This window comes from Staurois parvus, unplaced genomic scaffold (assembly GCF_062004578.1).
Source record: "Staurois parvus isolate SC_StPar_1 unplaced genomic scaffold, SC_StPar_1.0 ptg000021l, whole genome shotgun sequence".
NCBI classification, from domain to species: Eukaryota; Metazoa; Chordata; class Amphibia; order Anura; family Ranidae; genus Staurois; species Staurois parvus.
In genome coordinates this window covers 12,968,478-12,974,643 of record NW_028317817.1, presented here as the reverse complement: position 1 = coordinate 12,974,643, position 6,166 = coordinate 12,968,478, and the positions used below count along the sequence as shown (strand labels likewise).

At 40.4% G+C, this 6,166-nt stretch overlaps 1 long non-coding RNA gene across 1 annotated transcript; it reads left to right on the top strand.

Moving 5' to 3' along the window:
• The first annotated feature begins 1,235 nt into the window (after positions 1–1,235).
• Positions 1,236–3,525, top strand: LOC149472246 (uncharacterized). The gene is made up of 2 exons (XR_016315198.1): positions 1,236–1,281; positions 2,448–3,525. It is a non-coding gene; the product is annotated as an uncharacterized LOC149472246 (long non-coding RNA).
• Positions 3,526–6,166: the final 2,641 nt, after the last annotated feature.

The window sequence follows — 6,166 nt, the reverse complement described above, 5'->3', positions numbered from 1 at the left end:
TCTGTCCCTGAGTAACAATTCTGTGTTTGTCCCTGAGTAACAATTCTGTGTCCCTAAGTAACGGTTCTGTGTCCCTAAGTAACGGTTCTGTGTCCCTAAGTAACGGTTCTGTGTCCCTCTAGTAACGGTTCTGTGTCCCTAAGTAACAATTCTGTGGCCCTAACGCTGTCCCTCAATACAGACAGGTGGTCTGTCTCTCTTGAATGACTGGAGGCTAATGGAGAATTCTAAAATGGCCGCAATTTATAGCTCGACCATTACACAGTGCTGGCTGGCTGGCTGCTGATTGGCTAATGCGATCACATGTCATGAATGAATGCATTATGGGTCAGCACGCCTTGTCTGCGCGCCTTCCCACAGATCCCCGCTCCGTCGCCGCACATGTCGCTGCCATTTCTGGAAAAATTTTGATTCGCGCATCTGAAGTCTGCTAATTTTCGGATTCGGCGCGAATCGAAATTTTCCTAATATTCGAAACGAATTCCACTTCGCCGAGTTCGATTCGCTCATCTCTACTAATAAACTCCAAAGCAGAGCAAGGATCTTGAAGGTGGGAGGGGAAAAGAAGAAGAAGGGAAAGAAAAAAGATGAATAAAAAGCTTGTGCGAAATCCAGGAAGCTACATGAGGCTATATGAGTCCATGAGGCAATACTTAAAGTGTGTCTTATGCCTGAAAGTCCATGAAATCTCGATATTTGGGGGAGCACCTGTACTCCATCCAGTAGAACCAGGTTTTAGTACAGCGTTCTTCCCAGCTGTTGGCAGAGGCGATCAATGTCTCCATCTGGTGAGTCTTGTTTATCCTGATGAACCACATCTGCACCAAAGTTTCAGCAGTCTGTTTCCAGAATAGTGGTATGCAGGCCTTCACTACATTTACTATATACAGCAGAAGAAAGCGTTTATAGCATTTCCGCAACATAGGCATCTGTATATCCGTTAGTTTGAAGATCCAGTGGTGACCCTGGTTTCAGAAGGCCATGAGCCCAGGGCAAAACCAGAAGAACTGAAGCATGGTACCCTCCTCCTCTTGGCACCTCCAGCAAAGCAGAGAACTCTATGGGGATGAAGAGTCGATAGGGACTCGATACCACCTGGTTAAAAATGTATAACTCGTTGCCTGCATTTTGCAAGATACTAAGGCCTTGTGTGTCATTTGAATGAAGTCGTTTGTAAATCCTACTCCTATTGTGCCATTTATTTCAGAGGTTGTTTTTTTTTTTCTTACAGGTACCTTTAATTGACAGGTTCCCGCTCCCTCTTCATCAGTGATTCCTTAGGTAAGAGTGACGTTGCTTGTCCCAACTGTAACTTCCTTTTGACACTTCACGTCTCCCGGGAAGCTGTAAGACCAGTGGGGAGCACAGGGGGCACATTTGGACAGCAGCATTGTCAGTTTAGGTGATGGGGAATGTTAGATGTACTAGCAGATTGAACTACACTAACAAATTGAAGCTGTACTGCTGCTAATACTATATCAGCAGTTACAGCAATTTTATTTCTTTTAAGATGAAAATTTTACATAAATAAAAAATTACCATTGTAAGCACCCCTGTTAGTGTTAGTTTTACTAATTACTACATTTGCAAGACAGCTTGTTTTGTTGAAAAACAACAGACTTAATGCCTGGATCCCCAGGTGAAAATAAAAGAGAGAAACTCAAAAATAAAAATAGTGCAGCCATCATATTTAAAAACTGGCCTGTAAATAATTGCTTGCATTTGGGTTTATTACCACTTGGATTCATTGATCTAGAAATAGTACAATACAGAGAGAAACATTCTGACTTTTCTCTGCGTTAGCTGTGTTAACCCCTACCGCACCAGAAGATTGTGATGGCAGAGGGGTGGGTCATCGGGGGAGAAGGATTATATGTAAAGGGGGACATAACAGCACAAATGAGACATTCCACTGAAGGCAAGTAATGTCCCTTGTACTGATTTTTTTATTTGTTTTTAGCTACACTTGGGCTTTATTTGTGTTGCTGATATATTTCTGTGATGGTGTACTGCAGATAATCAAACAAAGCCAAAAAGCGCAATCCCTTATGATTTAGCATCAGCAAAGCAAGAAATTACTAAATTTACTTGACAGGCTCATAAATGCTTGGAAAAAGCTTAATAATCATTTGCTGTCTCAATGTTATCTGAGTCAGCTATATCAGGCTCTCTTCGCTGTAAAATAGCAGCAATAAACCTATTTGCAGAAGATAAATATCTTACGTATTGCAGTAGGATTGCCTTTATTAAACAATAGTTCAATGTATTCACCTCGACTTTGCTACCAGGCCGCAGGAGAATTTGATAAAAAGGGTAATTGTATTAATCACATTCTTCACTCTTGTATAAATTCTGCAAGGGGAAAAAAACACACTGCATCTGCATATCAACTCTACAAAGCTGTTCTGCCTTCAATAATAATGCTTATTTTTCCTTACAATGTGCAGCTAAGAAGATTGAAATCAGTAAAGCCCATGGATTAAGGAACAGATAGAACAGAGTGACAGAAATTAACCCTGTATGAACTGGATTATGTGGAAATGACTCAGGACACATCATTAATGCCAAACCTTTTAAAGCTGTTTTTGTTACTAATTTTCATGCAAATAACTTGTTCCTTTAATTATTTTCCATATTTCTTTGTAGACAAAAAACACTCAACCTTGAACCTTTCACAATAGTACTTAGCCCCTAAAAGAGCTTACAGTTCAATGGCTTTACAATATCAAATGGGCACACATTCAGTAAATTTAGGCAGAGTGCAAATGAACCTTTTTAATGGTGTGTCTGAATATTAAAGAACAAAAATGTCATGTATTACAGCTTACCATTTCTTAGGTTTAGTGGCTGCATTTGTTTTCTTTTTAAATCTAAATACACTTTCAGCAAGTACAAAAACACCTGTTGCCCTGGCAGAAATCTAGTGTCCCTGTAACTTTTTAAAACTGATATCTCATATAAAGGTATCAGATGTTCCAGTTACCCTGGACTACAGAATACCTCCCCTTATTTAATGAAGATGAGATGTAGGGAAGGCGTTCTATAGTCTTAACACCTCTTGTTGTAGAGTGACAAATCTGCTCCTTCATAGATTCACTGAAATGGGTGAACATTGTCACCCTAGGACATAAATAGTGTTTCCAGGATCACCAAGTAACATTAAAGGGAAAAAAACATTAAAAAAGAAAACCTATGCAGCTGCCACATCTAAGGATTGGTAAGCTATAATATATTATATATTTTTGGTTTTCGGTTTGAATACATTTGAAAGTGGAACTAAACCTGCAAATCAAAATCTGTTAACACATACATATTCATTGTAGAAGAAAATCTGTGCATCCCTTGTGCCATAAAATTTTTTCTTCAATTCTAGAATCTGATAGATGTCAACAGTGAGTGCAGGGTGTTGGGAAACATAAAGTACCATGCGTTTAAAAAAAGAAGTACTATTTTTCCATGTATGCACTCTATACATTATAGCACTTTCAAATAGCCTATTTAAATAAAAATGGAACCAATTTCTGAGTTATTGTCCCTGATGGAAAGTTATTTTTCTATAAGACCTGGCTACCAGCAAACCTCCAAAAAAAAAAAATGGCAAAAAAGACTAGAATCTTGTTTGAAGAAGCCAAGGCATGCACAGTTATCTGATTTATGTTTCTAATTCATTTCAAAAGCAGACTCTCCCAAAATGGCAGCTGGAACATATAGAGGAAAAAACCTGCAGTTGCAGGCTCTGGTCCCAACTTTGGAAGAGTATCCGATATATATATACTGTATCTCTTTCTTCTGCCCTCCTGGATTTGTAGCTTTAAAACCATCCTAGGAACTTGCATTAGTTTTTACTAAAAATGGCAGCATAGCTATCACTGTTATTATTATTATTATACAGTATTTATATAGCGCCAAAAAGTTTGCTGAGCGCTGTACATTATAGTGGGAGACAGTACATGAAACAATACAGTAACAATACAATACACGAGGGGTTCGAGGGCCCTGCTCCTTGGAGCTTACAATCTAGGAGTTATTGAATGTATAAGGCAGTAGTTTCAGTATTTTTAGTGAACTATTTTTTATTTAAAAGGTAACCATTTGGTTACATTTCCCAGACAGTGATGCACAAAATGGAGCTAGGATTCAGCTTGAATGCAGTGAAAAGCATATCAACAGAACTTACATAGCCTAGTGAGAACAATGAGCAACAGACAGTAAAAAATAGACCATACCATCTCTAGCACCTTATACTGTTTATGATAGGCATTGTGGGGGGCAGAAATCCTTCTGGGTATGTATCAGGGAAAGCTTGCAATGTGGTAATGAAGAAAGAGTAATGGGCAATGGCCATTTGTTTGCAACACACTCTCAAAAGAGTCATCAAATGATAAAGAATGGTAATGGACATCAACTATGTTTGTGGCTATATAGTTGTACTATGCTTGTAAGGAGTATTGGAAACATGAAAAAGGTTTGTAACCCTCATTTGCATGAGGTGGCTCATTGTCAGTCAACTCAATCTATATTTTGTTTACCATTTGTAGTCTCACTACGGAGGAGCTCGTACTGGTGAACTGAACCATGTTGACCAGATTTTATCAAATTTTTGAGGGTACCCAGTGTTGGTATGTGGATTTTTCTTTTTCCAAAAGAGTGTTGGGGTTTTCCACCAGCAGGTGATGTGTGAGAAAGCTAATTTTAGGCAATTAATTTCTGAGCAATAAATGGTTGATTACATTCTGGGACTGTATGTCTAAGCAATATACCCAAGAAACCTATCTTTGGATCTTCTGGTAGGAAGTTAATAGCTTGAAATATATATTCCTAATACCTAAAAAGGCTTGATCATTTCTGCATCATATGAATAAGATTTCCCATGTCCCTGTCACATTTTGCAATTTCAGGAAAAGTCCCCACTTTGATCTCTTCAGCAGGGTATGGTGTAAACTCTATGAACAATAAATAATTGAGTAAACATTTGATAAAGAAATAAGGAGGTTAAAGGAATGGCCTCCAAAACATCTGCCTATTCATCTTGAGAGAGTGTCCAAGTTCCTTTTCCATCCCCACTCCTACAGTAATGACTAGGCTGGGTTGACAAGCTGTGAGTAAAGCTTCATATATCTTGACAATTAGGCCAAAAAAGGATCATCTGGACAGGGATAATTCTTCTTGAAGGGTTTAAAATTATTTAAAAACAGTTCACTGAAACATTTGGTACAGAGATGTCAGCCCTGCCACTTGCCATCTTTCAAAGCCCACAAGGTTAGGTAATTCTTGTAGAGATATATTACGCCATATAGATATGTATTGATAATGCGCTGTGCACTTAGTAATCAGCTTCATAGCTTTCCAGACATTTTGGATCATTGTCAGGTTTGCGGAGATAGCGCCATTCTGAAAATGAGGAAGATGTCAGGAATCTAGGAATGACCAGAAAGGTGTGGACTGACACAGGGAAACGCAGGTAATATAATACAGTTTATTATTAGCCACCCAGATATAAATCTATATAAACGCACAGTGAACAAACTAACCTTCCACTAATCTTAGGAGGTGCAGGAACACAGGCGTAGTCAGGGCTGGAGAGGTGGAATGGTCAGGCCGGCCGTAGGGTTCTGTAACGACTGCCTGGTGGTACCTCTAGCGGTCCTCAGGGCAGGATTCCCCAGGGCGCGGAGTCTAAGCCCCAGTCTGCCTTTTCACCAGAGCCCCTGATGGTGGGGATGGACTTGGCGCAGGACTGAGACCAGGTCGCGGCCCCTGAGTACACCTGCTAGTGGTAGGGGGATCCGCCAGAGGTATGTGCAGGTACGGCTGGATCCCTGCAGGATGGATGGATGGCAGAGTAGTTAGCGTGGTCAGACAAGCCGGGTCGGTAACGGTGGAGGCAGATCAGTACAGAGCAGCAGGCAAAGAGTAAACAGGTCACAAGCCAAGGTACAGCAACAGGAGGTCAAACAGCATAGGAGTAGGCAGAAGAATAGTCAGGGATGAGCCAGTAGTCAGAACAGGAGACGGTCAACAGAGATCAGGATCAAGCCGGGTCAGCAACGAAGCAGGAACACAGGATACAGGTACAGAGGCTCATGGGAAACCATACACCAAGGCCCAGAGCACAGACCTGGTCATGCCTTATATACACCTTTCTGTAATCAGCCCCAGGTTTGGC